Below are 25,961 nucleotides of genomic sequence, written 5' to 3'. Positions count from 1 at the left end.
TGTAGCTCGACAACGCCTAATTGATTTGATTGGATAGTTCTTGAGTACTACTCGAGAGAACGTTGCTGAATTAGAAGCCAATGTGGCTAAAGCAAAGGTGCATACCCTCCTACATGTGATTCACGTTTTTTTGGAGTATGTGGTTCACTTCCATGTGGTTATGTGGTTAGAGTGTTTTGGATTGTATGGTTATGTAATGTATGAGCATATTCTATTTCTTCTATGTGCTATATATCACAAAATATGTGCTATATGGTCACAACATAGCCAACATCTTCATGGAGTGGGTGGTTATATGCTATGTGCCATGTGTGGTTATGTGCTATGTGCTTTATAGTTCAATCTAGGTGCAGCATGTTCACAATAGTACCCTCATCTATTTGGAATGTGTGTGATTCTATGCTATGTGCTCTGTGTGGTTATGTGCTATGTGATACATAGCACAATGGACATGTGTAATATTAGATATATAGCATAACGTGCATGCTATATGCTCACAATATAGCCCTGAAGTGTGTGTTGAATATTGATATGTGCTACATAGCACAATCTTTTTATGTGCTATGTGCTAAATAGCACATTTTGTGTGTTATATGTTCACAATATAGCCCTGGAGTGTGTGGAATAGTGAATTGTGCTATATAGCACAATCTCTATTTTTGCTATGTGCTACATAGCACCATCTCCAATTGTGCTACGTGCTACACAACACAATATTTGTGATATATGCTATGTGCTATGTCTCATATAGCCCACTGCATATCATATACCCAACAAGCTTGTGCTATATAGCATATAGAGAAGTCTCTCTGCTATGATCTACAGTGCATACTCTATGTAGCACTTATAGCACATTATACTTGGACTTTGCTATGTGCTATATAGCACAGTGCATATCATATACCACATCAAGCTTGTGTTTATAGCATATAGAGTAAGTGCTTGTCTTATATGTGGTATTGCAAATAAGGAATAAGATTCACGCTGCATATTATTTTCAGCAATCTGCTTTTGTTGGGTTATTGAGACTTAAATTAGATGTGTTGTCTTCTTTGTTTCACACACACTACTTGCAGAAGTAGAGACCAACTTAGCAAAGGAATCAAAGCACTTTAAATTTTGTGTTACCATGGACAGGACTTCACATAATATGGGGGCCAGTTTGATGAAGCCTTTTCCTCCTGTGGATTTTGAGCAGAGCATTAGCGAGGTGGCACTTAATGGGTTCTACCATTGTGTAGGATGTGGATTCCCATTCGATGCCAGAAGCTTGGATGTATTCTCCTTGCCTTGCAACCATGTCTACCATATGCTATGCTTCATGAATGTATGTAGGGACTATGGTTATTGTGTTGCACTAGATTGCAACATGTCTGTTCCCCCTAGAGCTAAGCATATGATTGGTCTGAAGGTGAAGAGTGAGATGAAAGAATCAAGTGCAGGTAGTCACTGTGTCAATTATTTACTAGTACTATTGCAAGACAACTTTCCATTGGGAGTTTAAACTCTTGCATTCAATGAAATTATTTGCAAGTACAGACATGGCAGTAGAGACCTGTATACAAGAATCATTGAGGAAAAAAACAAAGAGAGTCTCTACGCAGGTCACTGGTAGGTCCAAAATCAGTATTTATGTGCTTATTTTGGGATACTCCAAGTGAGACTTTGTAAATAGCTTGCTTTGTAGAACAATCATCACATGCTTGCTTCAACAAGACAATGCATTTCACAAGGAAGAATGGCCTGATTACCCCAGGGATGCAGCCAGCCCTTGAAGCGGAGTCTGTCGTAGGGGATGCAGTACGAGTAGTTGAAGACCTCTTGATGGCAAAGTCTTCTGCAGTCAAATCACCTAGGCAACAACTAACTCCAAGAAGGCTTTTTCCTTCTTTGTTGAGTGCCAAATCATCACCAAGTGTGGACACTAGAGATGAAGCATCAGATGAGGCAGTCGCAGATGCGGTGAAAGCAACACCCCCTCCGGTGGGGAAGAAGCCAACACCAAAGCGCAAGAAATCGACTCCCAAGAACTGAGGTGGAAGTCCCACAATCGATATACCTCTTAACTCATTTAGGAAGAGGAAGAAACCAAATGCAAAGCAATGAGTGTGTTTTTGTTGTAGCTTCATGCAATTAGAAGATGTCTTTAGAAGGCATGTGCAATCCATTGCACCTGGATTGCACCCCTATTGTATCCATGCTCATTGATGAATCAAGTGTTGAAATTTGTTAGTGACATGTCTCTTAATTCTTTGCATCGAGTAGTTGCAAACTATTTGATTTATTTTATGTACATGTTTAGTAATATGTTTCTACTTTCTCTTGTCGTAGATAATCAAGAATCTGAAAAAAGAGGAACTTGCATGAGACACACTCACTCTTCAGGGTTTCTAGATGAGGGGTCTGTAGGTTCACTGGCTCAGTCTTATCCTATGAAGAATCCAAGAAGGGGTGCTACAGCTTCCAGGGGGGTTACAGGCAAAAAAAAAGTGTCTTTTGATACAATTGAGGGGTCTGTAGGTTCACTGGCTCAGTCTTATCCCGTGAAGAATCCAAGAGGGGGTGCTACAACTTCCAGGGGGGTTACAGGCAAAAAAAAAAGAGTCTTTTGATACAGTTGATCCCTGCACACCTACTAGTACTGCTGAATTTTTTCCAAATGTGCCTAATGCAATTGATGTGCAGGTTGTGCATGATGATGTGCATACAAATATTGACCATGCTAAACTTGAAAAGGGTACATTACCCACCCCCACCCCAGTTGAATCTGGCACATATGCCATTGATGATACTATGGTAGTTGATGCCTGCACAGATGCCATTGTTGATGCTATGCTAGTTGATGCCTACACAAATGACATTGTGGATGCTATGGAAGTTGATGCTTGCACAGATTCTGTTGGGCTGATGGCAATGTTAATGATGGTGGAACAGAAAGTATTGTTCATGCTGTCATGGTGCAAGTGATGTCACAGCCCAAGCCGAGGTGGTTTGTCCAAGTGATGCAGTTGATGACATTGTTGATGTAGAGGAGGCAAAGGGTACAGATGCCGCTGTTGAAGATATGGGAGGATTGGGTGAGGAGGACCTCACTAAGAGAGTACCTGGAATAGGCTCAGCAGTGGGTAACAGTGATGTCGCAGCTTCTGCCGGCACAACTGAGGCAAGTGACAGAGCAGTTCAATCGGGAGAGGCAATGGGAGAAGTTGTCGTGGCTGCAACAGACATGAAAGAGGAAAATACACATAATACAACTGAGGCATGTATAGAGCAAAACAATGAGGCAGGGAAAGGCACAGAGGTGCTCACTGACAGAGCAGCTCAATCGGGAGAGGCAATGGGAGAACATTTCATGGCTGTTGTGGACACGAAAGAGGCAGTTACACATGATACAACTGATTCTTGTACAGATCCCACTATTGGGAATACCAAAGGTCCAGAGGTCCCTATGGGTCGAGCGGCTGCTACAGATACAAATGAGGCAAGTACAAAGAATGCTGATAAAGAGGCCAAAAATGGACATGAATATGAGAGGCAAGAGAAGCCAGAGTGTCTTGTGGTAATGCCAGTACAGATTGTTGCACCACCTCCTATGTCTTGTGAGGACAACAAGAGAAGGGACAATTTACGCATCATACTGGATGTGAATGGGCTTCTCATAAGGAGGTATAAGGTCTCCTTCTACAAAGGAATAGCGAGAAGCAGTACTCTTGATTGGGCAAGATCAAGGTATCAGGTAGTCACTAGTCCAAATGCTACAGGAAAGATGCAATTTGAATATGTGGTCAGGCCCAATGCATCAATCTTTTTGCATGCACTGCTGCAAAGATCACAAGTTGCACTATGGAGCTGCATGACCTAGAATAATCTAGCACTTGATTTGAGTGCATGCTTTCCTAGGCTGAACAAACAACTTTTTCTCGATATTATCGGTCAAGAGAAAAGCCCATATTTTTCAAGTGTTTGAAAGACTTTTGGAAGCACTATCCTAAGTTCAACTCTGATAATACACTGGTGGTGGATGACACACTCTACAAGTGTTTGCTCAATCCTCCTGCGACTTGGGTATGTCCTGCTTCATTTCAACCAATAGAGATTTGTCAGTCCCCAATTTACTTGGTTAGCACATTGTTCCCTTGGTTAGTCAAGTGGACAATCTCACACAGCCCTACTGCTTATGCAAAGATGAACCAGTTTGAAAATCCTTTGGACATAGTGTCTGCTCGTGTCATCAGCCACTATAGAAGTCAACGACAAGTATGTAGGGAAGGCTGATTGTGATTATGAAATCATGTATACAGCATTTTGCGCACTGAATGTACTTACGATTACTATACAAAAAACTGACATGTTCAAATTTCTCTAAACTTAATGATTGAATGATGTAATTTTATTTTGGTGATATGATGTTGTCATACTGTGATAGAGTCCTGCTACATGGCACACATAATATCATAGACAGGACCATCGGGCTATTATTACACATAGTTTATGCTATATAGCACTCATACTGCAAGAAATACTATGACATAATAGCATAGATAGGGATATTGTCCTCTTATTACACACACTTACGCTATATGGCACACATAGTGCTCTCAATATGTAATATATCCCTTTCACATACCACACATCATATCATAGACAGGAACATTGTGCTATGTGATACACACACTTTTACTGTATAGCACACATGTTGCTATCTTACTACAATAGAGTCCTTTTATAGCATAGACAGGGACATTGGGCTATTATTACACACACTTGTGCAATATAGCACACATAATAGCCTAGGTAGAGACAATGGACTATCTTGACACATTACTTGGCTACATATCACATATAGTAGCATGTGCACAACTCCATAACACCCAATGGGTAGCTATTCATAAGAGTGAGATGTTTAACTTGAGAGTTATTCATTGTAAGAATGAGACATGTTTACCTGAGATTCATCAAGAAAGTGAATGGGATGCTCTTGATAATGTTTTCTTCCCAATCGTTTCTGACAAATATCTTGGCTAACTTTGTTCAAGGTGCAACATGTTCACAATAGTAACCTCATTATCTGAAATGTGTGTGATTCTATGCTATGTGCTCTGTGTGGTTGTGTGCTATGTGATACATAGCACAATGGACATGTGTAAGGAGGTACTGAATGGTGAAGGCTATATAGAACATAATATAAGCCTGTTAAATAGGTATCATGCTGCTTCATAGGGCATGGCATTGTAAATGGTTTCATGTAGTTCCGGAGATAAATAATATGTATTTGAGGTAGCATCTACCAAAGGCATGTCAAACTTGATTGCCCGAACAAGGTGAGAGTACAGGTTAGTAACTCCCCTGTCATCAAGTAGAGTGTAGTGATTTGGGTCCCCCTCTTGCTATTGATAATAACACCCTATGACAACATCAGTGTTTTTATCACATTTGTTTTTCCACTTATCTCTTAAGATGCAATCTGTCATCCATTTTCTCTTTGTACATCTCAAAAGAAAGAACTCTACACCTTCTGCATTGCCGACGTCTGCATTGACTGCAAAGTTATCACCTTCAATGACATACTCACTCAGCATATCCTGGGATCCCTCAAACATTGCAGCTTCATCTTCAGGTACCTCAGTCTCTTCTGGTACCTCAAAGAGTGGTTTCAATGCCTTATGTGTCTACTTGCCTGCATATCGTTTGCTGGAACAAGTCCTCCAATGGCCCTTCATGCAAGCATCACAAAAACAAGAAAGCCGCCTGGTCCTTAATTGAGTAGGATCATGACGACAAAATCCTGAAATGCAATGGAGTGATCGAGATCCTTGTACTCTCTCACAACCCCATAGATTAGACCTGTCCACTTCTGTCTCTTTTACTAGCCAAAATTTCTTGTTTATAGTAGGACCTGCTTTAGTGGATTGTGCATAGAGTTACATGCAGCATTGGACATTGTTCTCGTCAAAAATGCAACCACATCTGCAGATTGCCTAAGAACAACTCCATTACTCTTGATTTGTTCATGTGTAAGGGCTCTCTTTATCACAGTGCCAACGCCATCATTCTCCCCCTTGCCATGACCAGAGCCGAAAAAATTCCATGTCATCTCTGTACCTGTTAGTTGGTAATATCTAGCAACAAAGTAAAATGGTCTTGCAGCCTTGAATTGCGAGGCTACACCATCTGACCACACCCAGTGCTTCTTGAAATTCAGCCCCTGGTCTTTAAGCCACATCACAAAGAAGAAAACAATGTTGGACAAATAGCGTATCATGTTGCCTATCATTGGAGATGTAGAAATGCATATGCTTGATAATACTGTCATCTTAGTTGTCACGCATGTACGTTATGTGAACAAGGATGGTGCATTGATCTGTATGCCAATGCATGGATTGTACTTCATTTTTCTCTTTGAACGAGTAATTTTCAGCAAAGTCTACTACAGATATAATGGTATCTGAAGGAACACCTTCAAACATTCTCTGTATTGATGTGCCTACCATCTGTAAGTGAAATTGTGCTCGATGAAGATTCTGATGTCGTCTTTTATCCTCCCTGTCAGCTCACGTAAATCCACCTGTTTGAGTGACAACATCCTTCTCTTACTTAGACCATGCTTAGTTTGAACTTTAATGTCCTTGAAGACTTGCAGTGGAATTGTCTTTGTCATCTCTGCACGTTCTTGTGGACAAAGGATGAGCTTTTCCACACCACAGTTTTTGCATTGGCCCATCGAGCAGGTGTGTTTATGGAACATATCCCCCTCAGCCTTGTACATACGCATGATTCCCACAACTTCGTGATCCTTGAAAACGAGTGCTCAACAATAATACATTCTGCATTCACCCCATCTGATTTGAAAACATTGCACTTACATGTACATGACCTCCCATGAAAACCAAAAGCAGATGAGCGCATAACATTAAACGCATCTTTGAGATACATCAGTTTGATATGATAAACACAACAGCAAGTATTTTGATCTTTCATAATAGCCTAGGTAGAGACAATGGACTATCTTGACACATTACTTGGCTACATATCACATATAGTAGCATGTACACAACTCCATAACACCCAATGGGTAGCTATTCATAAGAGTGAGATGTTTCACTTGAGAGTTATTCATTGTAAGAATGAGACATGTTTACATGAGATTCATCAAGTAAGTGTATGGGATGATCTTGATAATGTTTTCCGCCCAATCGTTTCCGACAAATATCTTTCTTGTTTGGAGACACCCTATTGTGCTCTATCCAAAATGTAATAATTGTCTGCTTCAATTCCTCCGATAAGGACCCAGCATTTCCAGACTTTCTTTTGCATAAGTCGAACCTCAGCGTACTTGACATAGGATCGCTGTCAAGTCTACCCAAAGGTGAATATAAATTCCTTGGATGAACATTTAATAGCTTTGCCACTTTATGTAGGGTAACACCTCTACCTTGGATCCCATTATCATGCAGTAATCCATTCACCAGCATGTTGAATGTGCTTCGTTTTAAAAACATCTCTTCAGCTGATTTTGGAATCTTTAATTCCTGTAAGGAGACCTTGAGTGCAGAAATAAGTCCATTTGCAGGAAGATACAAATCTTCACAGAATGGCAAGATTCTATCATCATTGAAAACATCTTGAAGGATTGCATTCTTATCTTCTTTCCCGTAACTATGCAACTATCTCACAATGTGTTGAACAATATTCTGAATAGTATGTTGCTTCTTGTCTTCCTTTGTGTGTACATCGACGTCCTCCCTATGAAAATCTTCCGCTCCAATGTTGACGCTTGGCTGTACTTGCTTTCTTGCACGACATCGCTTTCTGTACTCACGTTTAACCTGTGCTTCATACTTCCTCACTGCAATAATTTCATCCTCATTTACACAAGCCTTTCTCTTGGAGTGCACCTTTCTCTATTCCATGTGCCTCATCATAAAATCCTTCGTCCACCATCCGGGATCAGTCTGCAGTAGTTTGAAATGAATGAAGTCGTACAAAACTTCCTGATTGTAATAGTGAACTGAAATCCATTTGTGCTGCATTTTTGAGTTCAAGAAGCTCCATTGCTGCCTGTGAGGAAGTATGAGCTGGAACCAAAGCGAGAGGAAAAGAGTCTCCATCATCCATGTTCTGAATAGGAGAGTAGGAGAGAGAGAGAGAGAGAGAGAGAGAGAGAGAGAGAGAGGGATGGAGATGGGCATTGGAGGCCATCTGAGATAGAGAGAGAGAGAGAGAGAGAGAGAGAGAGAGAGAGAGGGAGAGCTCCACGCGTGCTAACCGCTCCATGTCTTTCAATCCGTGTAGTGGAGTCATGAAGTCAGTTATCTTACCTATATTCTTTTACCAATATTCTTCTAAAAATTATTGACTTAAAAGCCCAGCTATGGTGCCATCCATAGCATCATACTTGGTGTCCATTGACACCAAGTATTTAGACACCATGCTATGCTTTCACCCAATTGCCTTATTCTAAAATAGTGTGACCTTGAGAGCAACATCTCATTATTGGACAAAACAAAATTTGTTTAAATGTATCTTGTGAATCCTGTCGATCAAAAAAGAGGGTTGCAGGGTGTTTGGGCAAAATATTGTGTCACTGTACAGGAAAACAGCCTTTGTCCGGATGAAATCACCTGCGCGTGCATATCTTGATTGCATCAATCAAGGGTCTCTCTCTTATGCAAACACATGCGTGTGCATCTTGAAGGCATGTGGCTCTACCCAAGATGCTAATATGGGCATAAAAATTCACACTGATATTCTTGGTAAAGGGTTGCTAAAAAAGATATCGTGCTGCCTTGGTTGACATGTTTGCTAAATGTGGTGCACTTCAGAGAGCACCATAACTTCTTGAAAAGCATCCTATTCAGAGTGTGGACTGATTGCAGGATTTACCCCATAGGGGGCAGGCCAAAAAGCTTTAGTCTGTTCTCAGCAGATTTGAATCGATGGCCTCTCTCATGATTGCAAGATTTGCTCCAAAAGGCAGCGTAAGAAAGCTCTAGGCTGTTTTCAACAAATGCGAAGCAAGGAATCTTGGAGAAATATGTCATACTTGGCTGTATTTTAATCAATATGTATGTCAAATGGGGTGCCCCAAAGACTACGACTTTGTGTATGTGTGCATGTGAGCCTATGGACGAACAATACGGAGAATTCAACATCAATCGACATGTTTGTAGAAGTTGTAGAATGGATGACGATGGAAAAACGTATACTGGTGGGAAGGTGGCGGAACAATGTAAGGAAGGTCTAGAAGCGGCTCCATCCAAGATTGTGCGTTGATCCACACGATTGATACCAAAGGTACACTTATATTCCGTATTTTGATTTCCTTTATGTGATCTCAAAAGTACTTAGATTAAATCATGTATACATTAAAACAATAAATTTACATCATTTTTATTTAAAAGATTATAGATAAGCGTGACAAAGGCTAAAGAATTTTGTGATGCCCAACAAAGGGACACGTTGACAATATGCCACGGAAAGGCAACGTGGAATGATACATGTCTTCATAAAACATTGGTAATGAGTTCTTCCTTGTAAAGCTATAGTATTTTTACAATAAGAAAGTCCCTATGATGTTAAAGGAGAAGCATAAGTCCCCCTTCAACACTGAACGGGATAAAAGTGGCGGGGGAGGGGCACACTCCCTACGGTATTATTATAAATGTAGAGAATGGTGCCAACTCCACACCATACATATGTATGGTTTTTCTTTTTTTTTATCGGCACAAGCATTGTAAATGCACGAAATGCATCTCGTTTGTTTTTATTATAATGTGGAACTGTTTACATTCATACATCTTTTCATGAAAAATCTCATTTGTGATGCGAGGCCGAAGAGCTTCTAGTGAAAGCTTCGAGGAGATATGTTAACGAGCCATCAGCACAAACTATGCCATGAGGTAAGAGCCACACCATTATCACTTTTTGAATTCTTACCATGTGCATAGTAAAGCAATCAAGGCAAACTAGTTTGTTTCCAAAACATCTCCCCTTTACTCACTAGCTCTGATACCAATGTAGAACCCTTGGGATTTCCGTGAACGATCGTCCACCCAACCACCCTTTTATAGCCTCTTGGCTTGTAGGATCCCTTCTCCACTGGGTAGACGACCCCCCCTTGGCCAAGTCCCTGACACTAATATGACAGCAAAATTTCACAATTATATTGCTAGTTAGAGGTTGTTGAAAAAAAATAATGATATGGGCAAAAGATTGCACGATGATACTAACAGTCAGAGGCTGTTAGAAAAAAACATCCAAATTGGTCTGCCTTGGTCGATATGTTCTTGTGTCCAAAACATCTTCTCTTGGAACGCATTGATTGGGGGATAGGCCTAACATGGGCGGGACCAGGAATCGATGGGCTACTTTCAGCAGATGCAAGCAAGGGAACCTCTCCATATGCAATCATCTACACTTCTATCTTGACGGCATGTAGCACCATGCATGTCATCTCTTGGACTACATAGATTGCAGAGGCTAAAGAGCGATGCACCTCCTTGCACCTTGAAACAGTCTTGTAGGAGGAGAATGTCTTGTTGGACGTAGGTACTGGCTGGGACCCATAACAAGCCGTGAAGGAGTGCTTAGTATCTTTTGGTTTTGGTTGAACATGACTATGGCAAGGAAGCTGCTCTCAGCACACCCAACGTTGGAGCAGCCTTGGAGAAGGAGAACATCATGTTTCTTTGGTGGGAGGAGCGTGTCTATGTGATATTTCATGGGAGGTTATGTGTATGTATATCATGTAAGGTGGGACCTAGGCAAATGTGGGAGGTGGTGATTGGTAGGTAGCTGGGGTATGGTATGTGAGGAGATGAATCATCTACACAAATGCAATGAGGAATATCATGATTATATTGAGCACAAGTCAACCTCTATGTGGCCAATCGAATCTACAGTTGTGGAGGTAAATATGGCATGTAGCAGCTCATCAACAAGAAGATCAACCATGGCAAGAGCATGGTGTGAAAGAGAATAGAAGGGCTCGTAGCCACATGGATACCCTATAGTTGGCACCATGATAGATGTCCCAAAGACGAAGAGACCTTGATAGGGAGGATGAATATAGAAGGGATAGTCACCAAGGGAAATGTGACAGTCAGCAGGATGACAAAGGTTGCATAAGATATGATGATGGACATCGCGGAAGGCATAATCAACATGTGAATAGGCTATCAAGGATGACAAACATAAACCAGAGAAGGCAATAGTTGATAACGCATGGAATCCTTGGGAAGTCTAACACCCAGGATTGAACCACGCCATGAGAAAATGTTATTGATGGTTCAAAGAACGAGCAGTATAGTGAGGAGCCATGCTTTGACTAATATGACAGATGAATTTGAAGTTTTGAATCTACTTACTATCTAACATGAGTAATCGAATCGAGTATTCTAGTCATCGTTATCCAACACAAGAGCCGATAGGTAGTCAAGAATGATCAATCTAAAGAGGGAGCATGATCAAAGGAACATGATGTTCGTGATTGATCATCAGACATACCATTCTGCAATGAAAGCATCATGATGCCACTTTTTCAAAAAAATTGAATTGCAAATCCAAAAAAGGTGACCTTCCTATAATGGAGGAGAAGCAAACATAAACCTTCCAACATCGGAAGAGAAGCATATCGTATTTCTTCAACATTGGAGGAGAAAACAAGCATACGGGGGAAGGGCACATTCCCTACGATTTATAATATCTGGGTGAGGACGGTGCCACCTCCCCGCCATACTTCACACATGGTTTTTTCTTTTTTGGGGGCACCAGCATGCGAGCACGTAATGCATTGATCATGATCTTTTTGATCTATGTTTGTAAATTTTTTATCACTGTGTGGACATTTACTGACTTCTAATTTTTTACTCTTTCGAGATTTGGACGATGGATAACTCGTACACACATGCTTCAGGATATATTTTTGACACAAAGTGTAGGTACATCACTACCCTTTTATTGGAGCATTTTCAATTGTGTTTTACTTCATGAATGTGACTGGAAATTTTCCCTACAGAGTAATCATGGCACACTAGTTTTCTTCTATATAGAGAGAGGAGATGCTTCTATATAGAGGGATTCTCCTCTTTAGTGCCAGAATATAGAGAGCTGGTTGGGGTTAATTGTTGCTCTTGGGTTGCGGGGCTGGCTTCAAAGCTTGAGGCTTGGCCCTTAGTGCGCGCTCAACTCAAGGCCAATGGGAAGGTAGCATTTCAAACGTGGCAAGTCACCATGCAACCAAACTACTCTTGCTAAGGTGCCAAGCTAGAAGCAAAGCTGGCGTTAGAGACACGCTAGCATTTAAAGACCAAACACTATCATGCAGCCACGTGTAGGCTCAGGTCTTCCTTTTTAATATAGATATAGATAATATCCTTATCCTTTGATTGCTTTTCTTAACTAGGCATTTATCAGGCCTTTTGATCAACCTCTTAATTTGTAGGTTTGGATCTTTCTAAATTTAAGAAGGCATAAGTACCTATTCAAGACTCCAAGAGCTTGAAGAGTGTGTAATGAGGATTGAGGATGTAGGTACACTCATAGTGGTGTGAGTCAAAAGGTTCGGAGAGTCAAGAATTGCATATGGAATTTTGCAGGCAAAGGGCAAGGGCTAAGAACACTTTGCATGAGCATCGAGTGTACTTGCTTAGGTACGACACACATAGGGTCCCAAAATTCTTTCTTATTTGCCCATACTAGTTATATAAGAAAAGTGATTTTCTCAAGAAGGAGAATAAAGAGCTTTAGGATGTGCAAGATCTTCTAACGATGTAGGGAGTCAAGGTCTACTATATTGTCTTTGTAAAGGGTTAAAAATAGTTTGCCAGTTTTTAATGAAGTTAAATTGTATAGGTGTTGATTTTTATGATAAGAGACTTGTTAAGCTACAATAAACGCCTATTACATAGGCTGGTAAAAGAGGGCATCAAGAGATGTAAACCTTTAAGGACTGGCACCTTCTCTTCTATGTGGGGCTCATGTAGGCTCTCACAAATAGAGAGAAAGCGACTCAACATGGAGAAAGGGTGAACCGAAATAATAGCTTTGTTAAAGATGCAGAGATTGGTTGAGTACTTGACGTCCGTGACCAGGGTCATGGGTTCAAGTGCCCAAAAAAAAAAAAAAGACAGAGAGATTGACGCCCACGAAAATGTGGGTACTGCTACAAAAGAAAGATGTAGAGATTCATGTTGAACATGTAGCCCTCATGTAGAAATCGAGGTTTTTCTAGAGGGTATAATGCATTGCAAGGAAGCCTCCCCATTGAGCGTTGTTTTCCAAATCTACACCTTTCTTCATATTCGCATCTCTCTCTCTCTCTCTCTCTCATCATGTGAATAGATTGTAGAAAAATTGGTTCAAAATGAAGGTGGCATCGAGTTTTACTAAATATGGACTAACCAAGGATGCGCTTGGCAAGCTTAACACATAAAGCCAATTGTAATGGTTGGTGGGTATAACCTTGCTACTAGCACATTACATGTTTAGGGACTTTAATTAGACTTTCTAAAATTCCTAGCTATGTAATATCCCAATTGCTCAAGTAGGCATCTACGATCATCGCAGGGTACCCCAACCCCCGGGCCCCGCCGTCGCCTCATGTATCTATTGTTGCTCTGAATTGGAACATCCAAGATGCAGCATTTCAATTCAAAAAGTGACATCTCACAAACAACAAAAGCAAAAGACTTAGGTAAATGTTGATGAACTACGAAACTAATGTTGTATTCTTAAATTCAACTGTCAAAATATTAAGGATGTGCGCATCAAGTTGCAACCAGTAGCACTAGTACTTGTAGACTCCCAAATGGTGGACTAAGAAGCACTGGGACGTGTAGATTATGTTCTTCAATTTGTTGAACAAAAGAAATCGAGAGCCGGGAAAAGAGCTAGAATCACACATTGCGAATTTCCATTGAGTGCGTAAGAGCAGTCTTGTATAGTAGGTAAACACAATCTTCTCTACTCTGTTAAAGGCACCTTATACAAAAACATATGATATTTAATTTTAACACATGCAAAGACACCCGGAGACATGATGTGTGTCACGTGTGTGTTTTGAAACATGAAGGTATTTAAACTTATGACTAGTATGTGACCCGCACGTTGCTGCGGTCAAGAAGGACTATCATTCAATTTTGGGTAGCCCTTTCTTCAAAGGGATAACATGTGTCAGTATTCTTGATGCATCTAATTCAAGGTAGTGACAAACATATCTTAAATGTTTTATTATGTGCAATAAGGTTTCACATGCTTTATGGTATCAACCTAATCACGACTTTGTGCGTGACAACAGAAAGTGCATAGAGAATTGAATTAATGTAACAACTATAGATAATAAACTTAAAAGATTGCACATTTGGAGGGGGGGAGAGAGAGAGAGAGAGAGAGAGAGAGAGAGAGAGAGAGAGACACAGACCCACACACACACACACACTGAGAGAGAGAGAGAGAGAGAGTAGAAGAAGAACATGGCTTTTTTAACTTTAGAGAACTATGATTCAAAGCCACATTGATGTGAAAGTATCCTTGTAGTCCGCCAAAAAACTCATGCGCTTCCATTAAAATGTTATCACGATAATAGTGATTCCTACAAGCCAATAGGTTAAGTACAATAAGTTCAATAACCAACCAAAACATTAAAACGTATTGTGCTTTATTGATGTTTCTTTACCTAACAACTTCAAAGCTCTCAACAATGTGTACTACATCGTGCGTAGTGAGTGGGCCTCTCCAACCAGATGGATCTACATGAGAAAATTGTCAGTTTGAACACCAACCTGAAAATTTTACAAAGGATATACTTAGATGTTACCATAGATATGAAATGGTGGATGATGAAGCATCCAAATAAATGTAGATAGTCTCCAATGCCTTCTTTGACGTGGCAGTTATAAATAGAACATGTCAACCCCATCCAAGAAACATCATAACATCAGCTTTTCATGATCGAAGTGTATAGAGAATTGAATCAACATGCTAACTATAGTATGTGAACCATATGCTGGTGCGAACCAAAAGAGCACACTATTAATACCACTACAACTCTTAAATCTATGTCAAAATCTTAGCTCTCGATCACTCACAGACATGCAGTAAGAACCGCACAAATCTACTCATTTATGTATACATAAACCATAAAATTTCAACATTCCCACATAATGAGATGAGAAAACATGAAAAATATCACACATATGTAACAACTGAAAATAGAAGGCAACACTTAGTTTTGAAAAGAAATAACTCCAAATGCAATACCAATAAACCTTCAAACAAGGAAAGATTTTATTCATAATTTACAGTGTCCACTGGCCAAATAATTAGTGGCAAATGATGCCTTGGTGGAGTTTCAACTGGCACTATACAATAACTATAATAATGTCCAAATTCCCTACAATTATCATACATCGACGACCCTTTTTGCAAATGAAACCCACAAACTCTACCGTCTTGTTTGAACCTTCCACAAGGTCTACATTATATGTCCTTTGTGGATACACGTCGTAACAGGGGCCAAATGGTCCCTAATTTTTAAATCAAAGGGTTTCATAGGAGGAAGTTTGTTGTTTTCAAAACAAAAACAAACTTCAGGCATGTGCATATGCATCAATACAATAAAACATCTAGCTGAAGTGGTTTGATGTGCATGACCCCAGTCTGAAGTTGTCTACAATGGTCATTACGTCAAACTAATAATGGGGTCTAGAAATTAAGTACCTCCCAATTATCTGAAAGTGCAAAAAGTGAACCAAATCTAAAGGAGCAAGACAATTTCTACTTGTATACCTAGATAGTTTTAGTGACCGGAACCTCTTTTCTAATGACATGCTACCTTATGTACCCAAGCCACAAAGGTAGTACTTCATATTGTTTTGACACAAATATCATCTCAACCAAGGTCTCAAAACTTAATTTAAGTGTAATATATGGCTTCATGCAATGTAGATCAAGCAACACAAGCATAAATCCAAACAAAACAACACGTTCATTAATTTACCATACCAACGTAGTTCAAAGCAAGGTATGCTTTAGTACATCAAGACAGTGAATCCAATTAGTACACTCAAGTACGTGCTTCAATTATTTCTAGTAGCCAAGGTTGGTGTAAAAAAAGCTTTATAGAGCTTTCATTTTGTAAGATAATAGTATGATAGACTCAACCACAACATTGACATTGATTGCGGCAAGACCATTTCATCTTGGTGTCTCTCCTCCCCTCCTCCCCCTTTTCTTCCTCCCTTTTTCTTATCATGGGGTAAGATTCGCTCGCTGGTGCGCGAAAAACCTGGTTTGATGTAAGCGCACCTGATAAATTTTGCTATTTACTTCTAAAAAATGTAATTTTAAAATGGTCATTATGACCATGAGCAAAGCTAGAAAAATACCTTTTTTCTAACCGAAGACTATAAGGGCAAACTTGAAATGCTACCAGTTTTCAGGTCAAATTTGAAGCTTTTGCCAGTATTTACACTAAAATTAAACTTGTGTAAATTTGCGGGGGTTCTTCGAGGCAAGCTCAAAATCTAACTGCGATTCTATGATTTTAACTAGTTAAAATTCGATAAACCCCAATACATTTTTCCTAACCAAAGAAAATAAGGGCAAACTTGAAATGCTACCGGTTTTTAGGTCAAATTTTGAAGCTTTTGCCGGTATTTACACTATACGCGTTTAAATTTGTGGGTTTTCTTCAAGGCAAGCTCAAAATCGAACCGGGATTTTATGATTTTAGCTGGTTAAAATACATTGTATCCCGGTTTTTATCTAACAATGACCGTAAGAACACGTAAAGATGATTGCACATGCGGAATGGAAACGAAGGAATTTTTTTTAAACATAAAAACCTTCAAATGTAGCCGATGTAGCCGAGGTTGTCGTTCGCCACCGACAATCAGGTCACCCACGTCCCCCCGTCCTCGTCACTTGCCTTCGCCTCCCATCGACCGCTCGCTTAATTCACCAACCGCTTTCCTTCTCCACCCAAGGGTTGCTCGCTCCCACGTTGGATCTCCTCGTCTCGTTGGCTTGCCGAGAAACGATCGCCTATTTCCTCCGATTTGTTGAAATGCTACCAGCTTTCAAGGCAAAATTTGAAGCTTTTGCCGGTATTTACACTAAAACTTGTATAAATTTGTGGGTGTTCTTTGAGGCAAGCTCAATATCTAACCGGGACTCTATGATCTTAGCCGGTTAAAATTCAATGCACCCCCCAATACATTTTTCCTAACCAAAGAAAATAAGGGCAAACTTGAAATGCTACCGGTTCTTAGGTCAAAATTTGAAGCTTTTTCTAGTATTTACACTAAAACCCATGTAAATTTGCGGGTTTTCTTCAAGGCAAGCTCAAAATCTAACTGGGATTTTATGATTTTTACCTTTTTAAAATACACCGTTATCTCGTTTTTTTCTAACAATGACCATGAGATTGCACATGCGTAATGCAAACGAAGGAAATTTTTTGCAACATAATACCTTCAAATGTAGCCGATGTAGCCGAGGGTGCCGCTCGCAATCCGCTCACCCGCATCTCCCTTCCCTCGTCACTTGCCTTCGCCTTCGCCTCCCAACAACCGCTAGCTTAATTCACCGATCGCTTGCCTTCTCCACGCAAGGGTTTCTCGCTCCCACATTGGATCTCTTTGGCTCGCTGGCTTGCCGAAAAATGATCGCCCATCTCTCCGATTTGCTGGCCTGCCGTTAAGAGGCTCGACTGGCAAGGAGCCCCCTCCCTCTCTCTCTATCTCTCTTGCTTATGGAAACTCTCTCTAGCGATTCAATTCCATGCTCCCACTGTCCCAAACAGGCACTCGCTCAATACTGCAAGGCTTTGATTTTTTCACTCTCTCAAAAACGCACACACTCAAGTAGCTCTCTTTCTCTCAGACTCTCATGCTCATAAAATGAAGGTGGTCGATGACTCGATAGGAAATGGATGCCGAGCTCTCTCTCTCTTTCTCTCAATCAATAGAATCAAGTCTCTCTCTCTCTCTCTCACGCAGTTGGAGTCTGGACTCTAGAGGCCAATCAAATCTCTCTCTCCACACTCTCTCACACGCAGTGATGCACAATTAAGCCTAGTCATCATTCTCTCTCTAGTCTCTCTCACACGCGCAGTTGTGGGTCGTGGCGTTCTGCAGGAGACATAAATGATCTTGTGTGTGTGCGTCCACAACTGCAACAGAAGCCAGCCCGCTTCCCCACACCCGTAGTGACACACACACTACTGCGAGAGAGGACACACTACTGCGCTGCCGGCTGAAGGTCCTGAGCCTGCACACACCCCCACACTCGTAGTCCTGCGCTACCGGCTGAAGGTCCTATGTCATAGTCCGGCTGAAAGTCTTGCGCTTCCATCTGAAGGTCCTGAGCACCTCAGCACACCCCCACACTCGTAGTCGCACTGTCGTTGTGACACACACACACACACACAACTTGCACACGAGAACACACTGCTGTGCTGCCACCTGAAGGTCCAGCTCGTAGTGTCACACACACACACACACACCTACGCAGGAGGACACACTACTGCGGTACATCTATATGAAGTGACCTGCAGACTGGACGCTGCCAACATTGTCGACCTGTAGTATGAAGCGACCTGCACTGGCCGCTGGCAGTATAGATGTACCGTGAGTGAGAGAGAGAGAGAGGAGCGCCTGGAGTCCTGGACTCTACACTCGGCTGGACTAATCTCACTGCACGTACACCAGGTCAGTCCTGGTTGGCACGCATGTTTTATTATTTGGTGAGAGGTACCAAGTAAGAGCGCATGCATGACGAGGAGTTTATAAGCCTCTAACCCATCAACTCAATTAATTTTTTGAAAAACCAAACCCCTCCAGCATGGGACACGTGGAGGGGCTCTTTGAGCTTGAAAATCTCAAGCTGCATAATAGAAGTATAGAAGTAAGCATCAAACCCTATCTACGAAGCGAAAAGGCTATGGTAACCTAGCCTGTCATGTCCCTCCTTCCCATCACCCCCTCTTCAAACGGGGGGGTGGTACCTCCCCCTTTTCATGAGAACGTATGGAGATCTTCTAATCCCCTGCCGCATAGATCCCTGCTCAATCAGTATATCGGCCCTGCATTCCAAGAGTGTCCATCAAGTTTGTTCACCGAGCAGCTATTCCAAAACCTCCCCCAGGACCTAGCCGAATAGGTGCAAGAAGCTTGGAAGAAAGGAAATGTCCTCCCACAGGAGCCTCCCACCGCGGCATCAAGCCCGAATACGGTCCCTTCTTTTGATGTCCCCCATTGGTCATCCCCTGACAGTACCCCGGGCGTTCACCATGGAAACTGCGAAGGAGTGGCTGATGTCGACGATGGAGCTACTACTAGAGGTAAACCCTTAGTCATCCTTCCTGCAGCAGAAGTTAGAAAATTTGAAAAGGACCTAGAAAACAGGGCCCTCATCGGCCTTGTGGCGGGACCACGGCCACCGGTGGAAGTGCTCCGAGCATGGGTTCACAATCAATGGGGAAACAGGGGCTGCGAGGTGGAAGCCATTCGAGCCCTTCCCAAAAACCACTATCTCTTCATGTTCAAAACCCCTGAGATGGCTTTTGAAATTCTCAGTTCGGGACATTGGGTGCTCCGGTCATCACCCATCTACTTGTTCAAATGGTCTCGCAGCTTCAACCCTGAGAAATCGGCCCTCGAAAACTACCCTGTGTGGGTAGAACTACCCAACCTACCTCTCCATTTTCAGCATCACCTCCGTCAAATCGAGGGAAGATTAGGTAAAGTCCGGGGGGGCAAGCCTCAAAGGGACTTCAACCCCTCATGGCACTCACAGATGCTCATAGAGTTGGACCTCTCAAAACCCCTTCCCGACTCTATGACAATAGCAACTGACGAAGGAGACTGCTGGGAACAACCCATCGTTTACAAGTACCTGCCAAATGCTTGCTTCAGCTGTGGGGGAACAAGACATTTTTTTAGGAACTGCCCGGCTAAATCCACTCCGACGCCAGCCCCCAGTCAACCGCCCCCTCCCCACAAGGAAGGGACCAAGAACAAGGCCCCCCAGAAACCTGAAGCTACTACAACCCCTCCCGCTCCCCCGTCTAGGGACTCCAGACGAGGCACGAATAAAGCAAGGAACCACAACCGGTTTGCTCTGCTAGCCGATATCCTTGACTGGGTGGAGTCAGACATCCCCGAATCAGAGTCGGACACTAAGGTGGAGGATTTAGGGGCCACTCCAAAGGAGCAAGGCAAAGATGCCCCAGAGGACGACAGTCTAATGCAAATTGAGGTAAGAAACAAGGTGTTGGACCTTAACCAAACCACCCAAGCCATCTTGCAGGCAGGTGACCCCTCCACTGTGCCTATGGAAACCCAGAAGCTCAACAAAAGGACACACAGCTCAGTAGCAAAGACGCCTACTAGGACCCTACAGAACAAGGGGGAAAAAAATACCAACAGATGAAGCTCATATCTTGGAATGTCAAGGGGATCACGGACCCCAACAAAACAAAGAAGCTTAACAAATGGCTCAAAGACCAAACTTGGAACATCTGCGCTCTGCAGGAAATCAAAGCAGAAGGAGAAGATCTCCTCAGAAGACTCAAGGAAATACACCCCGAGGTGAGGTGGTACTCATCTTCCCATAACAGGGGCTCAGGAGGGACTACCATTGGAATCAAGAATCAGCTAGCCGATGGAATTTCAGCTAGTCGAAGCCACCAGTATTGGTGCTCGGTCCAGCTCCCATCCCCCTTCAACTGCGAGCTAGTCTCTGTCTATGCTGGAGGCACCTCTGCCAACAGGGCACAAATCTGGGAAGAAATATCTGCAATCCTAGGGCCGATTATCCTCCTAGGTGACTTCAACATGGTCGAGGCCAGGGAGGATAGATTTCTCAAGAAAGGGCAAACCCTCCAAGGTAACGAGAAAACAAAGTGGGAAGCATGCAAAGGGAAACACGACCTTTGGGACTCTGGCACTGAGGGCTGCTTCACTTGGCAGAACTACAGTAAGGGTGAGCTTGCAAGGAAGGCTAGATTGGACAGGTGCTACTTCTCCCTCTCAACTGCCAATAGGTTCAACAGAGTCAAGTCCAAGCCCTCATTCACCACATGTGCCTCTGACCACTACCCACTGGTGACCACTACCCATTCACCACATGTGATGACAAGTCCTCCAAAATGAGGAACAGCTGGTTCCACACGGATCCCCATCTGTTTGCTCTCACTAAAGTCCAGGCAAAAATGACAGAAATCTAGACTAGGGCCTTCACCAACAAAGACACCCCGGCTAAGAACTGGAACAAGGCCGTGAAAGATACTCAACACTTTCTCATTGCCACCAGAAAAGAAGCCACGTACGCTCAAAGGGTAAGGGCAGAGGAAATGTATGCAGAACTAGGTCAGTTGGAAAATTCTCAAACCTCGACTTCTATCACTCAAAACAGAATCTCCTCCCTCAGAAATCAGTTAAGAGTTGAGGAGGACAAGGCCTTGCAACATACCAAGCTCTTCTTCAAGGAATGGTGGGCAGGCAAAGCAGATGGACCCTCAAAAGAAATGTTCAGAAGCCTTGGGAAAAAAAACACTAGAGATACGGTTCCCATGCTCAGCACTGACCAGGGGAAAGCCAGTAATGAAGCACAGAACTTGGACTTCGTCAGGGGCCACTTTGAGAAAATTTTTAGCCCAAAGGATATCCTCACCGAGGAAGTCACCAATAGTAGGGAAACCATCTGGAAGTTCAGAAGGAAGGTCATCCCGCAGGAAGACCTGGCACTCCTCGACTCCCCTCTAAGCTTAGCTGACCTCAACATGGCCATAGAAGGACTAAAGCCCAACAAGACCCCTGGTCTTGATGGACTACTTAATTAATTTTTTCAATGCTTCCAAAAGCTCCTCACCCCATTTCTCCTGAGAGTCTGGGAAGAATCGGTGAAGTTCCAAGCCCTGCCCAACCTCCTAAATACAGGGGTGATCAAGTTGCTCCACAAGAGAGGGTCGAAGGAAGACCTCAACAATTGGAGGCCTTTGACCATGTTAACCACTGGCTACAAGATATTCGCCAAGGCCATTGCCAACAGATTAACGACTCATCTCTCCAAATGGATTAATGAAGAACAGAAGGGATTTATAAAAGGGAGGAGGATTCTAGAGGCTGTCATTTCGATGTGGGAAGGAGAAGAGAATGCTGAAGAATCCAACCAAGATTTTTTCTTCATCAAAGTCGACTACGACAAGGCCTATGACAGACTGGAGTGGTCCTTTATCCTGGATAGCTTGAGTCACATGGGATTTGGGACCAACCTAGTGAGCTTTGTCAGAACCCTTTTCGAAAATGCCCATGCCAAGGTGGCCATCAATGGTCTCCTTTCTGAGGCTTTCAGCCTCAACAGGTCAGTCAAACAAGGCTGCCCACTGGCTCCACTCCTATTTGCTATTGCAGGGGATGGTTTGAATTGTCTATTCAAAGGCTGGATGTCAGGCAACCTGATCAAGGGGATCACCCTCCCCAATTCTCAGAAACAGCAATGTCTGTCTCAATTTGCAGATGACACTAACGGATTGGTAATAAATGAGGAAGTGTTCCTCAAGAACTTCTAGAATGCCATCTCCATCTTCTGCCTTGCTTCAGGTTCCAAAGTTAACCATGCAAAAACTGGAGTCAGAGCATTTCTTTCCCCCATTCCAAACTGGATGGCTGAACAGGGATGTAAAGTCATCCCAGAAGGGCAAATATTCAGGCTGTTGGGCATCCCATTTGGGTTTGGGGTCTCTATGAAACAAGGATGGGACTGGGTTCTGGAAAAGTTCAGAGGGAAATTGAACAGGTGGCAGGGATTTCAAAGTAACCTTGCTGGAAGAGTGCTGGTAATCAACCACTTCATCACGGCCTATCTTCTATACTTCCTCAGCTGTTGGAGGACCCCTGATTCCCAACTCAAGGAAATCAGCAAGATATGCAGGAACTTCTTGTGCACAGAGGACCCCTTAAAAAAGGGGGGAGCAAAAGTCAAGTGGGAAATCTGCATAGTACCCAAGAAGTTGGGTGGATTGGCAGTCAGAAACATATGTGCTTGGGCTGACAAATTAGCTATCAAAACCGTTATCAGAGCCCTAGAACAACCAGAAGCCGAATGGGCCTGCCTTCTTTTCAGGCACCTCAATAGGTTCCACATAAAAGGGCAAAAACTCTGGTGCCACCTCCCGTGGATCACAGTGTTCTTTGGAACACAAGAAATCACCCCCGTTGGGTCTACTCTCCTCACTTCTCTATGGCAAGCTTGGGAAAGAGGAAGGCCTAGGCTGGGCTTTAGCCAGGAGCACATAAAGGATCAGAGCATCAGAAAGGAGGAATCGATGTGGTGGACCAGAGACCCTATCCCTAATATCACCATCCATCGGGCCAGAACAGCCAGGAGAATTCACCTCAAAGGATTTAGAGTGTGGGAGGATCTGTGGTGCAACACCAATCACTCCTGGCTCACCAATGATCAACTTATATCGACAGGCCTTCTCCAACCTTGGGAAATCCAATTGCTGGAAACCAGAATCCAACAGTTCGCGAGAAGCTTCCAATGGATCTTTGAAGCTGATGTCACCCCTTCAGCTAAGTGCATTCGATGGAATGGAGGGATTACTCTAAACAACCCCCCATATTTTATCCATGAGCCTGTCCCTCCTCTCCACGTCACCCTCAACAGGAAGTGGGGAATGTAGCTCGACAAAAAGCAATGGCTCTTCAAGTTCCAGTCGATATGGAACAAAAGTGTTCAACCCAAATAGGCCGCCCTCCTGTGGCTCATCCTCCACAAAGCCGTGTGGACTGGGGCCAGAAGTCTACAAGCACATCAGGGAGATGGGATATGTAAACGATGTAATCGGACGGTGGAAGACATTCCCCACTTCTTTCTCAACTGCCACTTCAACCCCCCCATTCTGGCCCCGCTAGTCAACACCCTGGGGTACCAGATGGATTGGAAACAATTGCTTATAGGAGACTCTGTGGGCGTGCTGTCTGACTTCTGGAATAGATTTAGAGCTGAAATTTTGTGGATAATTTGGAAGCTTAGAAACTCTTTCATCTTTGTTCCTAACTTTAAGCTCCCCAGTGTGAAATCTTTGTATGCCGGGTGCTCTGTGCAGGACGCCAACTTAAAGCTCGAGCAAATGAGGATTTACCGACAAAGAGTGGCCGTCCTGAGGGACTCCATTGACTAGTACACAAGAAGTAATGGCAACCTGCAGAGCCTGCTGACTGACAACAACACGCTGGGCACCATCCACAATTGGGTCCAAGAAATGAGAGACAAAGTGGCTGAGCTGGCGATCAAATATGAAGAAGCGGTGACCTTCGCCAACAGGCTGCAGGACGAGATCGACTGGCTGTAAAGGAAAATTGGCCCCTTTTTTTGTAATGTTTCTTTGGTACCAAATGACAAAAGTATCGGTAGCTACCCCTTCCCTGTTTTTCAAGGGATTGTCCCTGCTGTATACTCCCTATTTACCCACTCCTTGGGTGAACACATGTAACATTTTGTCTCTCTAATTAATGCAAAAGCGTATTTGGTAAAAAAAGAAGAAGTATAGAAGCATTATGTCTATTTATGCCATACCATAACAGACTTGAACTTTATGGAGAGCTTGATCACACGTTTTTACTAAATTGAGACAAGAGTCGAATATAGAGAAAGTGACCAAAAAGAGTCCCTTCATATCATTACTTCCCACAAAAAAAGATTACATTGCTCGAACCTTGTAAAGTTCATCGAGCAACTTTACATGAGCAAACAACCCATAAAGTAATGATATCTGATAGGATATGAAAAAAAGAACTTCTCCAAAGTAATTGGGAGCTTCGAGAATCGGTATCAAAACCACGAGTCACACTGCATGAACGTAACCAAGTTGCATTCATCCTGTAAAAACAAAGCAATTTTAGGACAACCGAAGTAACAAGTTATTTTAGACACCTACCAAAAACAAAATAAGTACCACAAATAAGTACCACAAAAATAGTCACGACTTAAACTCAATTTTTACCTTCATTTATAAAATTGTTGAGCAACCTATTCAATAGGCGAGGTGCATCAAGTGCGGTTCCTAAAATGGTTTCAAGCTCAGTAAGCTCATTTAGAGCCTGTACACCTTCTGGGCTTGAAATTGGTTTCCCCTTAAGATTAACACTATTTTCTGCAAACTCCATTGTCCCTATGAACGAACATTATTACAAAAACATGAATCATTTGTCGAATTGAATTAAATTTCTCAAAAAATATTAAAAGATGATTCAAACACTTACTTTCATGTGCCTCTTCAATTTCTTATTTGGTCAAGCTGAGCCTAGCTTGGAGACATTTAATTGTTGTACTTCTTGAGAGAAGAGATTTGTCTCTTAGAGCTACCATCAAGCGTTTGCCATAGACTGTTGATGTTGCCGTAGAAAATTTTTCACGATCAGAGCTTTCATTTGTCGCCGACGAAGGACCTTTTCCATCAGGGGTCGTGGAGTAGTGTCTAATGTGTTTTTCAGTGCCAAACAATTTGTCTTTCTTGCTCAAGCTAGTAGTGTTGGATAGTGGCTCATTCTAAGTAACAAATTTTATTGAGCTTTTGTTTCCATGGGACCCTCACATAACTTGACCACTCTCCTGCTGACTTCATCATAGCCCAATGAAAAGTCTGTTGCAACAAATTAAATCATTTTCTTAACAAGATGAACACTCTTAACTCTCTATGACAGGCGAAAGGCTCCCCCTACAACACACACCCAGAGAGAGAGAGAGAGAGAGAGAGAGAGAGAGAGAGAGAGAGAGAGATTCCATAATTTGTCATTCCCCTATAATATCAATCAAAAATAAGAGGAGGGTATCTCCTTAGATACCCTCTCTAAAGTGGAAAGGGAAAGGCGAGTCAACGAGCTAAAGGGAACATGTGGGCGGGCAGGTGGAAGGAAGAGCCGTGAATCGCCATGTGTTGAGATACGAAAAAG

General features: G+C 42.5%; 1 pseudogene; it reads right to left on the bottom strand.

The window, feature by feature from the left end:
* Positions 1-5,204: 5,204 nt before the first annotated feature.
* On the bottom strand, positions 5,205-5,720 carry LOC147455800 (uncharacterized; annotated as a pseudogene).
* Between the last annotated feature and the right edge of the window lie 20,241 nt (positions 5,721-25,961).

Source organism: Adiantum capillus-veneris, chromosome 6, assembly GCF_014529385.1.
Source record: "Adiantum capillus-veneris isolate H3 chromosome 6, ASM1452938v2, whole genome shotgun sequence".
In the NCBI taxonomy this organism is placed as follows: Eukaryota; Viridiplantae; Streptophyta; class Polypodiopsida; order Polypodiales; family Pteridaceae; genus Adiantum; species Adiantum capillus-veneris.
The sequence above is the reverse complement of the archived record's forward strand: the minus strand, read 5'-3'. Positions and strand labels throughout refer to the sequence as shown.